At 26.7% G+C, this 25,545-nt stretch overlaps 1 protein-coding gene across 4 annotated transcripts in view; it reads left to right on the forward strand.

Moving 5' to 3' along the window:
• The window catches only part of LOC126906618 (protein TANC2), a 76,996-nt gene that overhangs the window by 24,418 nt on the left and 27,033 nt on the right, over positions 1–25,545 (forward strand). For 2 of the 4 annotated variants that reach the window (XM_050687296.1, XM_050687297.1), the window contains exon 1: positions 23,122–23,357. The exons of the other annotated variants lie outside the window; for them this stretch is intronic. The gene's annotated coding sequence lies outside the window, so the exon portion shown is untranslated. Of the gene's footprint in view, positions 1–23,121; positions 23,358–25,545 lie in introns of those variants that run through there. 4 annotated transcript variants of the gene reach the window in all.

Consider the following 25,545-nt stretch of genomic DNA (forward strand, 5'->3'; position numbering starts at 1 on the left):
TCTTAATCAGGATATTAATAAGGAACTAGCAGTTTATGAAGCTTTTGGAATAATCCACCAATTTTTTAAAATTAAACACTATCTAAAGATTTGCATCGAAGCGTTTTTTTTTGATAGTGATTTTAATCACTGTCAGATATCATTATACTTGATCCAACTATGCCACGTCACCACTGTGCCGCGACCCCCCTGTGCTGGGTTTTTTTTTTTATTTTAAAATTTAAATGAAAATTATTATTTATAAATCTAAAGGTTTTATTTATGAATAAGACTTCAAGAACTTAAGGCAATTGAAATTAGAATTTTGTGTTAAAACATATATGATATCCCTATTAAGTAAACTACAATTAATTTAATAAATTGAAAACAAACAGATTTAAAATTATCCTTTCTTGAACTTTACATATCATATAAACTTCATACAAATAGTAACGAAGCTAGTATTTCTTGACAGAGAATATATATTTTATAATTTTAACTTAACCCATACCAAATTATTTGACGACATTAACGTATTAAATTGGTAGATTTATGATATTCACGAATAGAATACATTACCTAAACATTATTGCTTATTATTGAATTATATTAGTAAAAATTATCAATATCGTCAATATTGTTATTCATTAAAAGTTTCTATTTTTTTCAATTACTATTATTATTAATTTTAAAATATTTATTTTTAGCTTAGGCGATCAATAAACTAACTTTTCATATGCATGGTTGTGTTTTTATTCATGATCATGTATATTTAAAAACAATTTTATTATTTTAAGTAACTTTTAATAATATATAATCAATTTTTATTTAATATAAAAATTTAACCGACTGTAAAATATTGTTAATAGATAAATCACAATGTCCAAGTATAATAGATATTTTTTGTTATTAGTATGAATATTTGTATATAAATATAACTTATTATAAACTGTATTTTTTTAAATAATTCGATAAAGTAAATATAAAAACCATTATTCGAAATGAAAATTCGAATTTTACTTTGTATAAATACTCATGTTTAATATAAATAACAAGTAGTACAACTTTTATTTTTTTAATTGTTTTTGGAATATTCTTTTAATTTTGTACGCTCATTTTAAATTTTAAATCATTTTTATCACCTCTTCATTTTTTTTTTTATTTGACATATTTATTTACAAATTAAAATTTATTATTATATAATAACCTAAAAAAATGTTTTTTCAATAAATTAATTGATTTACTATACTCAAAATAAAGAGTATTAAAACAAGTGTAATAAAAATCATTGGTAACACAAAAAACAATTTTTACTTGACATTATTTGGGTTCAATTTTTAACAAGTATTAACAGTATTTTATTTTATAGACATATGTTTACACTTTTAAAGCTGTGCAATTTTTATGAATATTGTGTCATCATTTTTTTATCTATTGTTATATTCATCTAAAAAATTTGATATTAAATAAATTATCTTGTTTTTAACTCGTAAAATATCTTTTTCTTTTCCTCGTCGTTATCTCAGCTACTTAAAGTCGACTATCCATATCTTAAATCTTCACTTGACACTATCACCAGTGAAGTTTCCAAATCCTCTCTCCTCATAATAATATACCCAACTATCTAAGTCTATTTTCTCTCTTATTATACACAATTGACGCTACACCTATACTTCCTCTTATATTTACGTTCCTTATCCTATCTTCTTTAGTCAATCCACTCATCTATCTAAGCATTCTCATCTCTGCTACATTCATTTTCTGCTCTAATTTTTTTTTAACTGCCCAATACTTCAAATCATACAACATACTTGGTCTCACTACAGTCTTATACCTTTCAACCTCAATGGAATTTTTTATCGCATAACACACCAGACGCTTCTCTCCACTTTAACCACCCACACTTAATCCTGTGTCTTACATCCTCGTCAATATCATCGTTCCTTTGCACAACTGATCCTAAATACTTAAAAATCTCTTCTATCACGTCTTTAGTTATTGTCACTAAACTCCCCATTTCACTTACCTCGTATTCTCCTTCGTAAAACTCGTACTCTGTTATATACTCTGGTTTACTTCTACTTATCCTTTGTGACATACAATCATGTACATGTTTATTATTATTCATGGCCATAACAACAAGTTTCAATGATTTTCTGTAACCATACTCAGTAATTTCAAATAACTTTTCGTTGTTTAGCTTGAGTTCATTACTTAAGGAAAAATTATACTATTACAAATTGATCGCAATATATTTTATATTCACCATACTAATTTCTTTGAGTAATAGCTAAAAAAGTAATACCACATTTTTTACATATATTTTGGTATGCAAATTATTAAAATTGTTTTCAAGTTAGCTTTAGTAAAATTTCATTTAAAAAACTTAAAAAATAAGAAATGATTGAAAAACCAAATTTTTGGATTACTAATGCAAGTATTGATAGTATACTTACTTACTTAAATAGAACGTTTTCTTCTGGACATTTGTTAGTGACAATATCTCATTCCAATTTTCTCATAATATTATCATGAGCTTATAAAATGTCTATTACATTTTTTATATTGATCAAAATCTGTACAACATAATAACATAACACTCAAATATAAGTTTAATAACAACAAAGCTTCTATTGAAAAGGTTTTTCCAGTATATAAAAATTAAATTTGGTGCATTACAATAGGGAGAGTGTTTATATTGTTTTAAACAATCTATTAAAGTTATTACTGACCATAGTTTCTTATAATTCTATTTTTGTGAAGTTTATATGAATTAGACCATAAATGTATATTATTATTATTTTTAATTTTTGCATGTCGCATTTCTAAACTACGTTAAAAGCATATTTTTTATTATAATTTTTTTTATTTTCTATTAAAAAAAAATGATCAGTTTTACATTGTTCTATTTCTTGAACTTTACATACTACAGAGGTGGTAGCCTTCTTTCACATATTAGGGAGACAAAGATACTTGTGGCTAAGACAATAATGGACAAGACGAGTATTATGGCCAACTTGCGCCAGAGACCAGACACTACTAATGAGAAAATCGCAAGAAAAATCTCATTAACATCTTGGAGATCGAACCTGAGGTTCCAGGCGCTGAACCATACGTTTCTACCCCAAGTCTAGGCCAACCCCTGAAAGAACCTAATTTTTATTATTTATCTATAATAAGAAAATTTTAATATATATTTTTTTTCAAATTCAAAATAGTCTCATTTAAATTTACATAAAAATTTGATGACTCAATTACAACATTAGAACAAGTACTTATCGAGTTACAAGAACATTTTTAGAATAAATTTTGTTCTATATATTAAGAAATAGTATTTCGTACGAGGCAGCTAGACCGTAGAACGGCTAGTTGTGCACCACACTAGAATGCCGTTTTATCTTAAACCTTTTTAAATCGCCATTATTGATGCGGGAGTAGGTCACCTAGGGGATGACGGTTAACGGTACATCCAATAAGTAACGAGAGTAGACAATAATTAAATAACAAATAAACACATATATTAGAAATTCTTCAGAGAGTATTTTAAATTTATAGGGTAGCGGTGGGTCCTTTAATACTAATGGCCGGCGGAGTGGCATAAACAAAATAGTTAAACTAAATTAAAACAAACAATAAATAACATTAAAAAATAATATAAAACTCAGCTGAACACATGAAGTTTTTGATAGTGATGAGTGGACTGTATGAGATCTTGTGGCAATGGTGTCGAACATTTGAGTGTAACGAGTCAGAGTGTAGATCAAGGCACGTAATGGCAGATGAGAGCAAACGGTGGAAAAGCCACTACGGCAATGAAGATATTTAGTGATGGTCAGGACCCAATCACTAGTGGCGTGCAAGGACATGAAGACTTTTAGCACAAGAGTGCAATAAACAAATAAAAGAATAACGGCGTACAATGGCCGAACAATTTACCATTCAGGCAAAGGCGCTTGCTACAGAAGAGAATGACACATAAAACAAAAAAACTTACTGACTTATGACGATGAACTGTACACGGATGACAATTGACACGGAGGCAATAGATTTACCGTGGTGGGTGGGCAAGGGGGTGAGTAAAGCAAGATGCTGGAGATCAGCTGCCACACAATATAATATATTCAACAATGTTTGTAACAACTGGTCTACTAGATCTTTGCTAAAGACGTTCTGTACCAAACAAATGGACTTGATATATTAAATTTTAGGATTTTTTAAAATATACAAGACTATTATGGTAGTTTTTATTTTTAAATTCAGAAAATTGTTGATCTCATCCCTCAAAATTGTTTATATAAATAAATTGTATATGTCAAAAAAATGAACGAAAAAAAATATCGAGTTGATCATACGATTTTACATAAAAAAAGATTTTAATCTAATTTCGTACAAAATATTTAATAAGTAAAAATTATATATATATATATATATTTGTCTCTGTAACATATTAACCCAGATGTATAAAAATGCTTTTTGCGATATGTTCTATTATGCACAGTGATTTAATTTTGTATTTTCTCTGTGACCATGTGACTAATAACATAAATTTATTTCATTTTTTCCATATATCTCAAATTTAATTTTAAAAACTATAATTTTTACATTTCTTCATAATAATCATTAATATTTACACTTTTCATTCTATGTTTTTTTCCTGCGAGTGCTCTTTTACAAGTTATATCAAAAACCATAAAACTTTCTTAATTGGCCTATTTCCATTCCCGAGCAGGAACAAGTTTAAATCATTTTGATCAACTTGAAATTTTTTTTGTTTAATTTCTTCATACATAAGAACAATTTTGAGTGATGGGACTAAAGAAATCCTAAAAGAATTTTAATGGATCAATACAATTTTACGACAAGTTACAAGTATTTTAATATATAGAGTGGAATAGAACTCAAGTGGAGTATACAAAAACGAATACGAGATGCAGCTACACACACTACACACCCACTCTATATACTAAACTACTTGTAACTCTATGAGTACTCTAAATCCATAAAATTGTAATTAACTCATTAATTTTGTTAGTTAAAAAATGGCTATTTTATATATTTAAAACATTAAATTTTTATTTATTTTCCATTTGTCAAGAATAATAAAATATGTGTTTCAAATATAATTTTAAAAGGCAATAATTAAAAAAAAAATAAGTCAACAAACTAATAATTGATTCAAAATATGCCAACGCATATTTAATTTTTGTTGAATTTAATGCTACCTGTGAGCTAAATACACAATTTTTTGAAAAATGTAACCAAAAAATTATTCATTTTTGTTTTATTTTTTTACAAAAAACTTCAAATTAACATATACATAAAATTACATCGAAGCTGACTGATAATAAATAAAAATAAGAAACTCCAATTTAACAAAAAATGTTTAGAATTGTGAACATTTAACTAAATAAAAATTATATGAAATAAATAAGTATTTGAAATTAAATTTTTATATCACTCAAAGTACATATCATATTTTTACAAACATTTTGAGATTTATTTTTATTAAAGCACAGAATGACATTAGCTTATAAACTGCTTATAAATACATTTGTTATTGGAAAGTAATTTTTTTTAAATAAAAAAAATATATAAATGTATGTATAAATTTAAAATAAAAAATAAAAAATATTATAACAATTAAACTCAAAAAGCCAAACATGATCAATTTTCATTAAATATGCATATTTATTAGTGTAATACATATTATAGATGTATATCAAAACATTTCAGGTTCAAAGTTACTTACTAACAGGTTTACTTATAATTAAAACATAATAGAAATAACGAATAAACTTTTACAGTAATAGAAGTTTCTGTTTTTAATACGATAATTCAATTATAAATTATTTGAATAAGAAACATTCAAACATTTAGTTTTGTCAATTTTGTAGAATATTTAAAGAAAATAATGCATATTTTTAAAGTATAAACGTAAAAAGTTTAATTACATTAAAATTTCTTAATCTAATTATTTATAGGTAAATATATTAAGTTAGCTCAAAAAAAGGTTTACATTAAAATTGTCAATGGGTCGCTCCCTAATTTTGTTCTACACATAAAAAAAGATACTTAGTAAAAAATTTGAGTTTAAAAATTTTTTTTTTTTCAAACACGTTTTAATATAATTAACTAATAATGTTAAATAGAACAAAAAATTGCTTAAATTATTAAAAAATTGGTCAAATATCATAATTAGACCATCTAAACTATAAAATTTTTTATTTAGAATACAGCGGATAACTTTCAATTAAACAACAAGTTAATTTTTTTTACTTCATTTTACTGATCATTATGTTAATTTTGAGTAGATAAATTGTGTTTACTTAAGTTAAAAACTCATAAATCTGTTTTACATTATTATATACGATGAATGAACGTTGTTCTGATAAATGAGTAGTATGCTTAAAATAATACAAAATTTATTAGTATTTATTTTATTTACAAGATTTCCTGAAAACTATTTATTTATATATAAATAAATAATACACCAATGTTCATTTTTATCATTTTAAAAAAAAAAAAATTTTTACAATCTGAGTATTTTATTTCAGAAATAATATTACGATTTTTTTTTAAGAATATCTGACTACGCCAAATGATTTGTTGAACAACAATAAATAGTAATAATAAAAATAGTTTTTAAGCATCTCTATGAAAAAATAAAAATGAATTAATACTGTGTTTTGTTGGAAAGCGGTTTCCCAAGATAAATTTCTGTGGGGTAACGTCTCAGAAATGATTTCTTATGATTATAATTATAAGACAATTAGTAAAAGTCTTAGAGTCCATTATAAACTAAAAATAAATTTATATAAAAGATATGTACGATAAATATATAAATTAATTTCTTTTTTGTAAATGTCATCTTATGGCAAGTTTACAGTTTAAGTATAGAAATTACCCACAACAGAGTGGGTGACTTTTAATTCATAGGAATTACAATTCTTATACTCAATAAATACTTGTCTATTTACATGTAATGAGCATGTGAATTAAACGTAAAAACTCGAAATTCACAAACTTTATTATGCGCTCAAAAAATCTAACAATAAAATAAAAATAAAAATTTTGGAACCCAATTTTTCCTTAATATAAATTGTCTTGATTGTTTTTTTAACTAATTTTAAAAATTTTTATCATTTCCAATATATTATTATCATAGTCCAAAAATCGAAACATTTGTTTTTAAAAGGTATTACAAAATAGTCATTGAATCGAAAATTATAGAAATTGTTAGAAAATAATGGACCACCCTGAATACAGAGTGATTCTATTAAAATGAACCACATAATTTCTAAATATAAAAATAATAATAATAATAATTTATTAATAATGAAATATTTTGTATATTCATCCCTTATACTTTATAAAAATATTAACTTATTTTTCAAATAGCAGTATACATAATTAACTAGAATAGTTTTTAGATAATGATCTAATTAATAAAATGACTAGTCAGTAACAACTTTTAAATTAGTATTTCAGAAATTATTAACATTTTATAGTTACTGTTGAAGGTGAAGAACGGATGTTATTATTTTTATCGCTAGATATTTCTGGAAATTACTTCTCCACCTCTCTACGTACTTATCGATCTTTTTTTTAATTAATTTTATCATTATTTAAAAAATTATTTAAATAATTATGTATATTGCTATTTGAAAAAAATTGACACCCATATAATAAGGGATGAAAACAAAAATTATTTCATTATTGATAAATTAAAAAAAATATGTAGCTAAAAGAAATTAAAAACAATTATCAATAGTAATTTTATTTTTTAAATTATAAAGTGGTTCATGATAAAAAATCATGTGTATTTAAAAAAAAATACAAAAATAATGTCTTTGAAACAGCAAACATTATTATTTAATTTTAATTCATAGTTTTTTTTTTTGAAGGATTGCTCATTAATTTATTAATTAATCACTAGATACCGTGAACAAATAATAATAATGAAATAATACTATTCTAAATTAACAATATTCAATGATAACTTAATTAACGAATAATAGCTTAATTGTCAGCACTAGACAAATTAATTAACTCGACTTTTGTGTTAGGTTGTAACGTATATGCTATATACTATTTGTTGCAAAAAAAATATTATTGTCATATATGTTATTGTTTATATATACATACTGATGTTTTTCTTTTATTAATTTTTCAAATTTTAATCATAATGAAAATCTTTGAAAATATTAGTTATAGTTATATATAAAATATAGTTGTATAACACTATAAAAACAGGATTTGAAGCCATTTTCATAACGTTTATAACTGTCAAAAAACCGTTTAAAGCGTAAAAAGTAAACAAAACATGAACGATCAACAAAAAATATATATTAACAACAAACAATACATAAGTTCAAACTAAATAAAATATCAAACATAACTATAAGCGAAATAAAACAAAACTTAACAGAAAACAAAAATATATTGATGTTTCGTTCCTAAAAATTAAAACTAAGGATATTTTCATAATGATGGGTTAATTCGTTAGCTAAAAAAATTATTAAAAACGTTTAAATACAATAAAATGTAAAACATGAAAAATTAGTAACATTTGAATACCGAAAAACATATCAAATTTATATTGTTTAAATATCATAAAACGGGAAAAGTCATAACTTTTTAATTATTTAAAACGTATAACATAATAATACTGTTAACTGTCATAAAATAAAAACAAAATAAATTTTATTCATGCCCTGAAATAAACAGCCTTTTATACTGAAGTACGAAAAATATTAACATTTTTTTACTCTTGTTAATTCATTTCAACTGAACTTTTTTGATGTTTAAAGTATTTTCGAGTTATATTATTATAAATTTAAAATTATTTGGCATATAAAACAAAAGTTAAAGAAAATTTACAATTACTTTATTTTCATATATCAACCCAACTTGGAAATTAATTAAGTATTTTCAGTTGCTCCTAAACAAAAGGCTTTGTGTATCATATTTAATTCGTATTAATAATATAAAAATGTTCATTAAAAAAATATATATTTATTTACCCTTGTCATACATATTTATGAAAATTTCCATAGCTTTTATTTAATACTGACATAATCCAATGTTCACTTTATACTGTTTTTCTGCATGAAATTATTATTTCAAACTTTACTAGATACTATGTTATTTTTATGACGATATATTAATTATAAATAACAATTAACTAATTATTGCGTGCCTTATTTAGCGTAATTAGAAATAAAAGAAATGGAAACCAGTTGGGTGTATAAGCTATTTAATAAAAAAACACATGTCGTATAAATTGATGATTTTGATGATATAAAATAATTAATTTTTTAATACTATTGATCTTAATGGTTGTCATATTCAAATAAATTTTAAAAAAATGTGAGTAAGAAAATATTTATTATTTTTATTAACGTTATTGCGTTACGACGTTATTAAATAATCATCCTTACATGTGTTTTTTCTTTAAATTGACATGAAATTTAATGATGAAAAAAGAGTTTAGAATGAAAGGTTGATGCGTTGATTTTTTGGCACGCTACTCGGTTGTGGAGTTAATAAAACTTAGTATGACAACTATTAGTACCATAATACAATTAAAACACATGTGTTATATGTATAATAGAATCTGGCTGTAGTAATTCCGTCTCATATGTAAATTCTGAAATGTCATCAATCATTTTATTGTATAGATTGTAAACGCCAAGCGTGCAAGTCATTTCTTCTGATCTACAACACTCATGAAAATATTTTTGTTTTTTATGTTTTGTACAACTAATAATATGTGAACGTAAAGAGATCCATAGATCATTTTCGCGGCAGTTCGAAGATTCAAGTCCCTCAGACCGGTTTATTCTTAGGTTTTTTGTCACTACATCCCAATTTAAATGACTGGATACATTTTGAAGTATAAAAAAACTCGCTACGTTTATACAACATGTACATAAATGCAATTTATGATCTAAACGTGTACAATACTCAAATATTATATTATGATAACCACGAAAAAATAAATTATCGAAAAACATCAAAATATACTATTGCAGAATGTAGAAGACCGGCGCACATAGTAACGTTTTACCAGCTCAGGTAATTCGCTCTCAATGTACTTGTAAATACGTTTTCTCGGTGAAAAAATAAATTAATCCAAATTTATCTAGCAGTAAAAGTGCCTGCTATACGCTACGTTATACATTTTCGTGTGGTTTATTTTCCTCAAACTTCGTTTGAGCGCAATTTATTGATTTGAATAAATTGAAAGTTTAAATTAAATTTATTGGTACTGTAAACGTTAAACTATTATCGCTACAAAGAAAGATTCTGTTCTTATTTGCTTTTAATGATCTCGACCAGTCCTATGAAACGAATTTAATTCGAATACAAATTGGTGTTTATTAAACATGAGATGTGCTATAGTTTACTTTTTAGGGGATTGTTTGCAAAAGATAAAAGATTAACTAACGCTGTGGTTCATAATTAAAACGACATAGAAACACAAGTGGATTAGTTTCTGCTAACACCTAAATGTTTTTTAAAGTTTACAAACAATTTTTGTGGAGGCTATAGTCATTTACAGAAAACTTGAAAATGAATTCAAGACAAATTAAACTATAAAATTTTCATTATGAAAAATAATAAACTGGAATGGTATCGCTTATAACAGATAAATTCAAAATAAAATTATTTTATCATTATGTAAACTATTTGTTTATCCAAACGGTAGTTTTTTCTTTGATAATACGAACAATGATTTTTATTATTAAACTCCAGCACGTACACACGTTCGATATAATCAATTTTATGTTTGTATAATATAATCATAAAACTCAAGATTTCCATAAGAATTTTAATGCAGAGAAGGTTAATTGGATGCTAAGAGTAATCAAGCTTTAATGTGTTTCTACTTCAAAACAAACTAAATAGAAATGGCTTAATAATTAAAAATAACTTTGATGTCTATTAATTTTTTATAATATAAGGATAAGGGTAGCAACGACGGCTGGAACGAATAAGTTATGATGACGATGAATCATCAGTGGTCTCTTACCAATTTAAGAACGAGTCTGCTCGAACCGGTTAGTGTAAAAAGCATAGGAATTGTAGCTACGGCGTTTGATAATATAATAATATTGTGCGCAGAACAAGACTATAAAAGTTGAAGTATAGTGCAAACGTGTACGAAGACTCGGAGGAACAAAAAGGAAATGAAAGATAGAATAATACTGCCACACGTGTATGTTTCGATGACCTATCCATGTTATAAATAGTATCATTATATTTATGTTTGAATTTACGGTCAATTTTGGATTACCTTTTCTCTTTCTCCATCTGATCGCTTTCTATCTCATCGCCGAAAGCCATAGATCGTCTAACTTTACGACTTCAACCGAAGTTATACAGATTACGGTTAAGTCGAAATTGGAATTACCGAGTGCGTAGACAGTTTTTTTTTTCAATTGGACTTTATAGCTTTAAACATATATGCATGTTTGGGTTGTAAAAAAACACTCGGCGATTTTATACGACCTATTGAGCATCAATTAGGTAATAACATTTTAATTTTTTTTTCTTTAGCCGAGTGACAGCTGCTGAATGCATTTTTTATGATTACTGATCACATAAAACAAATTGATACTTTAATAATGGTTAAAATTAATTCATAAATAATAAGTCAAATAAATTAAATATTTAATATTTTCAATACGATTATCTTGAATGATCAATAAAAGATTAAATATTAAAATCAAACGGATACAATTTAGTATTTTTAATTTTTGGTACAAAATATCATGTACGAAACATTTCATTTTCATGATAAACACGGTTATAGTGCATTATTATTTTATCCGATAAAATCATTACCTACAAATTATCTTATTATTAGATTTGCTTTTATAAAAATATATAATAAAAACATTATACGGTCTAATGGAATCTATTTTTTGTACTTTTACGTGAAAAAAAATGTTTAAAAACAAACTCTTTTGTCGTTATGATAAAAATTTTAATCTATACATTTTGTATAACATTTTACAGAAGATTTTGATTTGGTTTTCATTCCACTTAGGCTTATATTATAATGTATTATTTAGTGTAAAAGATTAATAAAAAATTCAATTATAATGGTGAAATTATATAAATTTTAAATTAATAATATATAGGAATATTTTGCCTAATTAGTAAATAAAACTTTATTAATAGTTAAATTATATCACTTCATTGTAATACACATTATGATACACTGAATGTTAATTCATAATTTGAAGTACTATCTTATTTCTTCAAAACAATTCAAATAACTTAGCGTAAATTTGTTTTCGTTAACATATTTTTTTATCTATTACTATGACTGATGTCTACTAATCGAATTACATAACTCATTGCACAATATGGATTAATATTTTTACGTTTTCATTTGTGGAATAGATGTATTGAATAATTTTCTGGATCTAATACAGATGGTCGTTTTTATAATTTGATTTACACAGGATCCAAATTAAAATATTTTGTTCTTTATGATGCTTATATGTGTAATAATTATTTGTTGAAATACCTTTATTTACTATCAATACATAGTACCAACAAAAAGTTCAGATTAGCTCCAAAATTATCATTGAGTGTAAAAAAAACAAGGTTTCCCTCAATTATTATTATTATTTATTTCCATCATTTGAAAAAAGTAATATCATTAGGGCAAGAAAATATATAGGATTTACAAATATTTAGCTATTTTATTTTATATTTTTGATTTTTCCATGTACACATCTTTTATTTGCATAATTGATTAAGTTGTGCACAATTAAAAAATAAAGCAAATGAACCTAAATTTTTGATTGATAGTGTGTAATATTAGCTACGATGTGCATTGTTGATTTTTTTCTTGTCAAATACATTAGTTAATTTAAACAACTATTTTTCCGCTCATTGATTTTTAATGTTACTGTCAATTAGGAACGCCTACGTACATTACTCAATCAGCTTTTCAAATTGTATTTTTTCACACAATAGTTTGTATCTCTTTATTATCCATTAAATTCATGATGTGATACTATAGATATTTATAATGTTTGTTATTGTAATGCTATTTTATACAGTTGTAATGAGATTCATTATATTTTTTTGCGGGCTTAAAATAATATTTTTTTTAAAGTCATGTTTATCCGTTCGATAAACTGAACTAACTGCATTATTATGAGAAATTTTTTGATTTTAAATAGGAACGTGTATGATTGTCAAACGTTTATATCGCGTGACTTTATTAGCAATTAAAACCATAAAACCCGTTTGAAAACGTCTACAAGAAATCACAATAATGATAAAGGAAACTGGTTTTTGCGATTTAACTCCTACTTATCCACATTGTATATACCTAATCACTTCAAACGTCTTGGGCAAGATAACCCTTTTAAAGGAAATTACTCTGCTAAGATACTACCTCATTTAAAACGGTGTTTGGTAAGACACATCTTATGTGATGAAAAACGTACCAAAAAATTAATAATCCAGTATTTAATACACTTTCAAATATTTCAACCCTTAATCTCTAATCAGTACTCATAAATATTATTATGAAATCAACAGTTATTTTGTTTGCACACTTTTAATTGTAGCATAGGTCTTAATATTTCTCAAAATTAGGCGCGTATCTAAACATTTTTTTAAAGGTTCTATAGATATTTTTAAAAATATTTCATAATAAATATACAGAATGTTCATTAAGTAAGAAACAGATCAATTGTTATAAACAATGGGAACAATAAAAACCTATTTCCTTACTTTCTGAACACTCTATGTACAAATGTATTACCTTTTTTTTATTCAAAATTCTTCTAAAAGTACCTCCTCATACATAAGCCTTTAGGCAAAGTCATCCATTTTCATAACGAACATAAATATACATAAAACATTTCGTTATGTACCTATCTAAGTGTTATTTAATATTCCTACTGAATATGTTGTGTTCATTTGCATTAAAAAAGTAATAATATTACTAAGCACAGAGGCCGCTAAAATAGTAGATATAACGCAAAACTATGTACTGATTAAAGACGAAAATTGTATTTAAAAAGTAGAAAATTAATTATTTCAGTTTCATATTCTTCCGTAATGATATGGTTAAACGGCATTAGATTTCTTAGTCAAACTCTTACAGATACAGATGTATCTAAGCCGATAGATTTTTTATGGAAAATGTACTAAATTGTAATTACCTCGTGTAGAGTTTATATGAAATTTCGGAGGGTGACTAGCACAATTGCCGGTACAGTCTTTACAAGCACATCATCAATCAATGACAAATGATTAAGTGACTGTCTCTAAGGTAATAACAATGGACGGATAAAATATAAATATAACAAGGTATGGGGTATAAAAAATGCAACCCCTGGAGGTGAAACTTCATACAGTTTCTCAAGCGCAAGTATTCGTTACGTGATTAGACTATTTTTATCGAGAATGAACTAAAAAAAAATAGCCAAATTTTAAACATGTTTACATCTATGTTGAGATTTTTGTTTCAAATGGAACTTCATTTATTTATGATGCAAGTCTTTTAATAACTTACATTTTTTTACAAAATTGAATTTTGTTCACCAAAATAAAAAGTAAAAGCATTAAACTTTATAACAATGCAAATTCAATTGAATAATTTAATTATTTCGTTTTTAGCAAATGTAAATATAATTGAAAAGCCTAATTAATTTTCATTTTGTTTATGGTCTAGATATATAACAGGATAATTTTTTTCTTTTCTTAAATAACTAATTAAAATGTTAATTAAAACGCATGTATTTTTACTTTAAGATACATATAAAATTAATTCATGAACATAAAAACTGACCATTTATTAAAAATATCAATTAAAACAGTTATAATATAAAACTACATAACTATATTATAAGTAATTACGAGTCAATTATAAAATCTTAATTCTAAATTAATTAATTTCTGTACATAATAAAGCAAATAATAGGTAGTAACCAACAAACACTAAAATTGGTTACAAATATATTGAAAAAGTTATTTGTGCAATCAAAGACAGATTTAAAATAAATGGTTTACAGTGATTAGATTAATTTTTTGTCTCAAAGAATATATTGTTATCAAAATGTTTACAAAGTAATCTGGACCATATAGTTGACGGTTTTTAATCATCTATTATTTAATTAAATAGCCACGATTGGATTAACCGAGCCATGCTCAGAAAATAATGTTATGTTTCAAACTATCTTAACATTATCAAAAAAAGAGAGTATTCGCTATAATTTAATATCGTCACGTTTTTGATTCCATTTACATTATTGCAAAAAAGGTAACACATATCCGGTCTCTCGAGTGTCTCTTTTCATGGTAAAATAAGAGATCTAGTTATGCGTGTTTACGTTTTTGTCAAAGAGCCCACGGATAGTTAAACGTTAAATAGGTGCGAAGGACTTACAATGAGATTTTCAAAGGTGTGCGTGGTACTTATCATAGTTCCAATATCTAGTACGTGGCAGCACAATAAAAATTCTGTGACCATGTGATACAACGTGATATTCCTTGTAAACTCATTCATGAATAGAAGCAAATATCGAGTGGGAGTAATAGAAAATAAGCACGTGCTATTCGCCGTACGCAATTTTTAACATCGCATAACGGTGTTATAACATTAGACATACTCGATTATCACAAAAAAATAGGTAAAATTAATGTTAATTATTCTCAATACTAAATACAAACGAGCTGGGCTTATCACTTCTGGCATTTGCATACTTTTTAAAGGTCCTAGGGATACCTATGTAACTATTAAAACAAGAAAAAATCCGGTAGTAAAGCATATAGTAGTCTGAAATCAAATGGCTTGTCTTAAGAAATATCTTCCGATTAAAAAAAATTCGAGTTTCTCCAATCCTATTATATTAAAGGTCACTGGCTTTACATTAATTATTGGCAATTAATTATTAATTATCTTAATTTTAGCAGTACAAAAGAGGTGATATTATTAAATATAACATTTCTATGAAGTATAGAAATGAATACTTTTAATTTTTCTTCACTGTTTGGATAAACTCGATAAAAATCTTATCAATATGATTATTCATAACATTTTAATTATAATTAGTATGTAAAACCCGCGCATGAATAATTATTAATACGCGGGTAGATACAGGAAAAAATTATTAGATGTCAGAGACAAATATTTATACTGCAGTTTAGAATTAATTGCTTGTAATACTGAATACAACTTTGTTAATGTATTTTTAAAAATTATACAATGTCATTTATTAATTTAACTACTTTTCCAATTTTTTTTAAATAATGATTTTTTTTAAAAAATTATATGGATTAAGATAAAATTTATTTTTATATACCATTATAAATATCAAGTTTTTTATAAGAAAAAAATATTCCTGAGGATAAATTTTAGGGGTAACATGAGAAATTTAAATGGAAACATATTAATATTTGTTTACGATTAAATGGAGATTAATCTAAATAAAATTTTGATTGGTCGATAACCAATATTTGATTATTGTTTTTTGAGTTCTTACAATTTTTAGTTATATGTAGGCGGGTAGAGCAACATAGCAAAATTTTTTTTCCGTGTGTTATAGTAAAAAAAATGTCTCCAAACATTACTCCGTTCCTCACCTTTTCTAAATATTCAAATGTAATAATCTCAAAAATTAATAATACAAAACTTATTATCAAATAGTAAAAAATTTGTTGATTACAATCAAAAAATTTTCATAAAAAAAAATTATAATTTTTTTTGGAATATTTTGTTTTTTTTGTGCATAATAAAGCGCTAAAAATAATATTTTTAATTGCTTACTATGTCGATAAAAAAAACACTTTTTATTTCAATAAATTATGAATATTTCTAATGAGCCTTCTTAAAAATGTGCATAAATATATTTACTTTTTTAGGAAATTAAATCAGTTTCAGAAAAAGTTATTTGAATTAACCTTATTTTTTCAAAGAATCATTTTAAATGAAATTGGATTTTTAACGACAATTTTAGTGTAAACCTTAAATTAATTTAACTTTATTCAAATTCTATAAATTTATCAAGAAAAATGTGAATATTTAAACAATCTAAAAGAATAAAAACCTAATTAAGTATTTATAAATTCCAAACTTTAGCGTATTATAGTGGTGATGCATACGCGAAACATTATTTTTTAATGATACTTTGCTAGGTACGTTTAAGGAATAATAAAATGAAACTTTTAGGACATTAGCATTAAAAAAGGATTATATGTATTTGTAATTAGTATACCTACGTGAATCTACATTTGGTTGGATACCTTATCAAGCGCATTAGTCTTAAGTTTCAAATCACAACCCCACAAGTGAGATACGTTATACCATATTACCACTTTACCTAAAATCCAAAACAATTTTAGAAGTATATCAATCAATAGTTTATACAATAATTACTCCTTGTTTTTTTTTATATATTATAGTTAAGCTAAATAATAAATATTAACTTACGAGTTTATGCAAATAGAATCTAGTCTTGCGATGAAAAACAAGCCGAATGACAAAAATTATTTTTCTAAAATTTGATTATCAATAAAACATAGAATAGAATTTAAACAGACAAATGATTTTCATGAGAATTATTATTAATTAAATAGATAGTATAAATTAATTGTTTATCTATTACACAAGCAATATCTTTAAAAATTTTAAATATTTAAAACTTAGAATTAAGTTATCACTATCAAATAAAGTAAAACAATTTCTAATGATGCATTTTTATTTATAAATCTATGTATCTATTAATTTTATACAGTCAGATATGTCATTTAAAATTACCTCTGAACTATTATTATTTTAATCATTATAGAGATTAAATAAATATTTGTAAGAACTTATTTAAAAAAAATAGTCCATACAACTTATAGACAACGTAAAATTAAATAAAAAATTTTAGTTGATATTATATTTGAGTTTTCATTCGTAAATATATTATATAATTTAGTAAGAGAGCGGTCAAACAGTATTAATCAAATCTGCTGTTTATATCAAATTACACTGAACTTCCGGTCGCGTTCAGGACTTGTTCGTCTGGTCGACTAAATACTCATCTTGACTCTTACACTGCGTCTCTTGAACTCGTAACCTGTAACGACTGGAGGAAAACTCAGATACAGCGAGTTGTACTTTAGTTAACACAATGTGTTTTTTTTATATTTGCCACCGTTGTTCTACAAATCAATAAAAATATATTGTCTCCATTCAATTCAATGACAAAAGTCACAAGTATTTCAGAAAATACTTAGTATATTTCTCTAAATTACAATATTAAATTATTGGATTTGTTAAAAATATTTCTTTAAATTATTAATACTGTCTCGATTAAAAATAATGGTGATGTTAAAAGTATAACGTTTTTATTATGAGCCCCAAAAAAGTTTCGTCATTTTCGAATATTTATCTAAGCAATCTAAACGAATATTAGTTTGGAACTTTTTCAATTATAAGATAACAACATAAATTTTAGCCATAATCGAGATTCCTGTATATTAATCATAAAGGGTTTATTTATTAAAAACTTTATAAAGGTAACATATGCAATGTACTTTTTTAATACTTTGCAAAATAAAATACTATCGCATTTTTAATGACTAAAGGATGAACTTCTTTTAAAATATTTTAAAGAAATGGCTATAATAAAAATAGCCACAGTTTATATTTTACATTAAATTTTTAATTACTCATTGATAGATTTTAGAATATTTAAAAACATAAATAACAGATTTTATATGTTAACATTGAAACAAAAAAAAAAAATAGTTTGCTAGGTTTTTAAAATGTTCATATTGTTATTTTCATGTTACATTTCATTCAAAATTGAAGTTTATGTTCGGTTAAATATTAATTACAATGAACATATAAATGTTTTGTATATATATTTTTTTAAACCTATGTGGTGTAGTAAAATAATTATTTTTGATTGGTAAACTCAATTAAAGTAACACATAATAAATCAGTCAAAAGATAAAATGAAAAAAATATTTATAATTTCATATTTTTATTTATCCTTTTAAGAATCTCATTATGTTTTATTGAAAAACTTGCCAAATTACATATTTGATTCATTGGTACACACATTAAACTTAATTAAATGTTAACCTAAAGAATCACTGAAAATGTAAAACATCCATTGAAACGATCGAAAAAGTAAATCGAACTTTAAAAAAACTTCTGTACGTATGTTCGATTCATTATTTTGAAAGTATTCGTTGTTATAAAATAAAACAAATTGGAAATATTTAATATTAACATGATTCCACGCGACAAAATAAAAAGCCAATGGACTTATTGAATTAAGTGATTTACTTAAGCATCTCCACCAAACAGTAATTTCCTCAGTATTGGTCTTTTATTTGAGATACTCATTTTTATGAATGAATACAGAAGTGTTTGGATATTATAAACAACACTTAACGCCAAGTTAAATAAATGAGAATTTCAAACAGTTTAAGTCGATAGCAATCGCACACTCGACGATTTTTTATTTTATTTTCGAAAGGCTTGTACCAGAATGAACACTTCGCCGAAACTATTGGGCCGCATCCAAAAAATAATTATTTTATTTAAACATTTCCTTTTAATGTGCACTTCGGTATATATCGGAAATACTATTAAAAGTGCGTTGCTTATACTCTATTTAATCTCCGCGAAATTCAAAAGCTCAAAACACAAACGTAGTGTATGTAACCTAAATACTATAAGATTTATAGTCTCGTATGCAGTCAATCGCATATTAAATGTCAAAGAATATGAGTAATCATAAAGTTCCATGTTTGAATTTTAAGTCAAAATACGATGTAACTCGAATCTCAAGATAATGAGAGGAGGTTCGACGATTTTGAAAGTACAAAGGATGAAAAGCATTCACAACATTCAACATCGTGATGTTCAAATGAACAGAAATCAACAAGAGCGAATGGCTGAAGCGGATACCGTACCTATATTTGGTTCGAGAACTTCCGATGCATACCCCCCCGCACATCCGGCTAAATGAGTGGGCATAATATGCTTTATAGTCGATGTAATCAGAAACAAATGGCTATTTTTACTTGCAAACTCTACTCATTCGAATAGGACTATAATGGTCAATTCACGCTGGTTCATGATGAATAAAAAACAAATGAACTGTAATTAACAACTCCAATTACTGAACTGATTTCTTGTTTATCAATTAGAGCTGCACGTGACCGAATCTTGTTACTGAAAAATAGAATTTACCGACCAACTGTCACATAAACATAAAAATAAGTTAGAGGTGCTGCATTTTTGACGTATTCATTAACCTTGCAAAATCTTCTATAGATTTCCTGAATTCTTTCATTAAATAATATGAATTAATTTAAATTTTTAAAAACATAATTGTCAATTTTGTTTTATCATTATTGTTTTTGTTACATAAATATTTTATGTATAACAAATATTGCAATTCAATAAAAATCGTGGTCATAAACCATTTTGTAAATATTTTAGCTACAATTAAAATATTGTTGTTTTAATAGTAATTTGTTCAGCAATTTTGAGATGTCTAAAATAATTTTAATCAGTTGTAAATAATATAGTCAGTGATAAAACATATAAATTTTATTTTATTCGTCAATGTTAATTAACAATTTATTAATAGTCATTCCGAGTATAATAATTATATATAGAAACTCATGTTAGTGTTTCTTAACGCTAAGCAATATATAATAATTATAAATTAAGTTTTCGGGGACATAGGGTGGGATCAGATAGAACAGATTTCTATGATACTGCATACACTTAGGGAAATTTTTCACAGAGTAAGATGTCTCAAAATTAGTTCAAACAACAATATGACCACACAACTCATTCTTACCATTATTATTGCTAAAACTTTTAATTGAACATTTGAAATTTAATTAATGAAACCTCTAACGATTAATCTTTTATGTAAATAATATATAGGAAAACACTTAGTTGACGGAAGAAACCATTTATAATAATTTATCTATTTCCGCTTAAAATCAAATTATTTGAGATAATTAACACTAAAGAAACTGATTTTAATTTTACACAACGTGTTTGTGTAAAGCGTTTAATAACACCAGAGGCCCATTAAATATGATTTATCTGGTTTTAAACTTACTACTATCGGTGTTTTTATGATTTTTTTAACGATCAGAATGTAACACATGTTTAGTAATAGTGTTTTGGAAAGGTACTCCAATTAAAACCACAAAAAGATCAGCATTGTCCACCTACATAATTATACTTAAAACATAAATTAATAAGCGTTTATTAGAAGCTTCTTCGCGTTTTAATCCTATTTGATATACCAAACAGACATCAATACAACTCAATATTTGCGGTAATTTTAATGAATAGATCTAAAAAAGTTTGAAATGATAAAAAAAAAAACAAGACAAAGCTTAAAACATAATAGTTTAGTAGTTTTAATAATTATTAATACTTGAATTTAGCTGTTCACTTTGATATTAATTCTACATATTATACCAAATAGTCAATAATTAAACGAAAACTATCGCGAAATAATGGAATATAGAGTTTGCAGTTGTAGCAAATAATTAATTCATTTTAATTATTCATTCACCTGATAGATATTCGATGAAAGGTGCACCAACTAAATAACTCAACAAAATTCACCCTAACATTTCAGACGTTTAACATCTCAAAGTTTTATCGTTTGCGGACGTTTCGTAATAGCGCGTGAAACACAAATTAAACGTCAAAGTCATTTATCAGTAAGGTATTTGTTTACTTTCCAATATAAACTCTGCCCACGCTAAGATACATAATACAAAATTTACTTAGATGTACACACATACAAGTAATGTATACAATTCACCGAGATTATTGCTGTTTTTGCGATTCATGTTAGTTTCAGTCATACAACTCATCAAACGTAGTGGTTCGTCGATAAACTTTTGAGAAACTTTCTAAGAACTCGACAAATAGCAAATAAATTGATAAATAGCCCATTTATAAATAAATACGTTATTCACATTTTGCACACACTATGGTAATTTTCACTATTGTCGTGATACCATGACGCTGTTGTTTCGTAGGATGACCTAAGAAACTATAATATTTATTTTTGACTCATGACTATTAATGCAAATCGGCGATTGTCAAAACACTGAGCAGTTAAACAAATGTTTTCTGTAAATACACAAATGTATATATGAATATTAGAAATTGATCTACGTCGTCGCGCGTGAAACCGACGGAAAAATGTACAATTTTATTAAAATTTACATGACTTTTAAAAGTATATTATCCTATTTAAAACCCTGTCTCGTTTTCTTATTTTTGTATAACCATATTTGAAGTAATGAATTTTATAAGATTTTTTACGAATCTAAATAATAAAAATATCATTATTAGAGTTCAGCCAATTTTTTATAAATAAATGCGTGCACAGTTCAAATATTACTTTGCTTATTGAAAACGTTTAATAAAAAGTTTTTCAATATTTCTGTTTGGTTTTTTCAAGGATTCTTAGAAATTAATATTGACACTCTTCGCCGTCACATCAGAGATTTTAATAAGATGCTTTGTTTGTTACCTGTGTACATTTTAATGAAATGCTCAACAAACAAATATCCAAGAAATGAAAATAATTATTACTTGTATGGAAAATCAATTTAACTGACGAAATGCTTGAAAGTTTAGACGAGGTTGGGAAATTCACACATAAAAGATTAAGTTGAGTATTTAGTGTGATAGATTAGACGTAATGTTTATTGAAAACGTCGTATTGAATTTTTACAATGTCAACGAATGTGTACGTACGTTTTTTAATTAACGTCGATGAACTAAAAACGTATTGCTGAGTTTATTAAATTATTATTAAAATTCGAGTAGCCGGGAAAAACATTTTCGAGTTTAATACGAATAAATGATTTTTATCGAGACATGATATCGGATATGTGTAAAATGAACAAAGTTCAAGTGCTCGTGTATTTATAGGTATTTATTTCAATACTGTTGGTATTTGTGCAACAAAACGATTCGCGTGGCGACTAAGATAATCTTCAAAGAAAGCTGAGAATGATATTGTGTTGTATTGAATTAGATAAGAAAAGCGGCGGCGTCGGTTTAGGGGTCAACAGGTTGGGCCGTCGGAAGCGCTAAAGTAGTTGTGTGTGTGTGTTGGAATCGGTTCTTACACACCAGCGGAGTGCGTGAACGGCGTGGAAACACAGCAACCGTTGGTCCGTCGCGGTGTGTGCGCGTGCGTTGTACAGTCTGTGCGAGTGCTGCGAGTTCGACGATAACAGTGACCGTTCGGTGTAGGCCAGTTTTGTTTTTTTGTTTTTCAATCAGCTGCCGTGGTCGTATATTGGATATTATTTACAAGGATTAAAACCGAATACATCAGGTACGTTAGAACAATACTAAGATTATCATTTTTGTTGAAATCGGTTGACTTCGGTTTTTGTCAAAACGAAAAGACACTGTCAGCTTTCCTCGACGGGTTGTGCACAAGAGAAACATCATTTCCATCAATTAAACAACTGGTCCATATTATAAATTCTATTGTTATGACTGCGAGTCAAACACGTGAGTTAGGTGTGCCGAGGACAAGCAGCTTACGGTTGCGACACCATGTGGCCACTGCAATCGCCCACGAGTATCCTCGGCGTACGCTGATCTCGCTAATTAACTCTTTCGCTTACCGTTGTGTGTCAACTATTGAATGTTTTTTCTTTTATTAATTACCACAACTTTTTTGTTTTAATAAAGTCATTCGGACTCGATAACTGCTGTGAACTGGAGACTGAACTACAGGTGAACTGTTAAGGAACACTAAAATATATTACGACGGCTTAACATTTTTTGATATTTAATCTTGTTAATAAAAATAATTTATGACATTTAATATTTTACGCTAAAAAGTTGATCACACTGAGTTTTACATAATGACATGTACAATTTTTATTATACTTTGTATAATGTGTAAATTTTTACTTAATTACTTTCTAGTAATTATTACTTGCAAGTACATTTTTTGACATTTTGTTTTGTAGTTAAACATTTTATTTTATTAAACTCTACTACTTCTGTTTCGAGATTCTAACGATAAACTATCAAAAATAAATTCCAATATTAATTAATTTGAAGTAAAATCTGAGCTGTTTTTGTTCGACCGTGAGAGGTTTATGTTTGAAAAAATCTTCAAAAACCTACAAAACCCGTATCGAGTTGTTCTATAATAATTAATTAATTATTATTATTTAAACAGACTACAAACCGGTTGGTTAGTTGTCACCGTACACGTGTATAAAAAATTTATGTGTTCTATTATTAGTAAAATATCAATATTAGATGTGTTTTATGTACTTCGATTTGCAGTGGCACATTGTTAGGCGATGAAATTTTCGGCATACACAGGTGTATAGGACGGACGATAAAAAAGGGTGCCAGTCGTTTGTAGGATCGATATTGTACATGGGGAAAAAATCACTCTTCTTCGACCAGAGAGGGAGCCGATCTCTTTGCTAGCCGTATGAATCACAACAGCCGCGGGGTTCCCAAAACGGGGATTGACCAGGGGTTCCCCGACAGTGATATCTGTTGTGATGTATTTTATTGCTCGTACAAACGACGACTACAATTTGTGTTTATTATCAGCGAGTGTCTGCAAACGAGGTCAGTGACTGGAGAGTTTCGTATGATTGTCGAATCCGACCGGTTGAAGTGTCTTTCAAATTTGATTCACACTCGCACAATATTAAGTACTAGGCGAGGACAAGTGGTCGTCTTCGGTTAAAATGTCGAGTGCACCGCCAGTACTTAGAGCCGGAAACGTTAGCGCAAAGAAAACCGCTCGGGGCGTTATTAATTATTGTCGATACGGTATCAAAGGATTACACGGAGATGTTTAACGGCCGTACATTAGGCGGGGGCGGACGGCTATGATTATTTTACTATAAATTTTATGTGAACCGTGTCCGTAAATATTATGATGTTCTCGGGGCGCACCATCAATAACAATGTTATTTTATGCTAATAGATAGTTTGTCGACAGATGTGCAATATAAACGATATGCCTCGACGGTATTCTTGAAATCGTCCGCCGTTTAATTTGTCACTGGTCACCGCTATTAAAGTATATATTCTTGTTGCCGACCAGATGGCCGAATTGTGAGATGTCACTAAAAGTCAAGCGGAGATGTAATACCGGCCGGTTACATGTTTATAAACATGTTTACGGTCAGTTAGTGTTTGGTCGAAAGAGCGGTTGTGTGTTTTCTTTGAGAATTTTCACCATTACGTAGCCCGGTGTTAATGCCTTCGATTCGAAATGGATCCTCAAGATTTTATAGTTTATACACTCCCGTAACAGTAGACAATTTCCAACGACTGTTGTCCATTGTCTTTAGAAAATAGCTGTGCCGACGCATAGACCTTTCCCTTAGTGTCCGGTTGTGTGATTTACTATGACTTACTGTTTGGTCGACGGGCCGGTACGAGTGTGTGTCGTATTGATTTGACCAGTCTGAGTACACGAACACGTATCTTGTAAGAGCGCCACTGTAAAAGGCCACATGACACAGAAATTGTTG

The sequence above is a fragment of the Daktulosphaira vitifoliae genome, unplaced genomic scaffold (genome assembly GCF_025091365.1).
Source record: "Daktulosphaira vitifoliae isolate Bord-2020 unplaced genomic scaffold, ASM2509136v1 Scaffold_5, whole genome shotgun sequence".
Taxonomy (NCBI): domain Eukaryota; kingdom Metazoa; phylum Arthropoda; class Insecta; order Hemiptera; family Phylloxeridae; genus Daktulosphaira; species Daktulosphaira vitifoliae.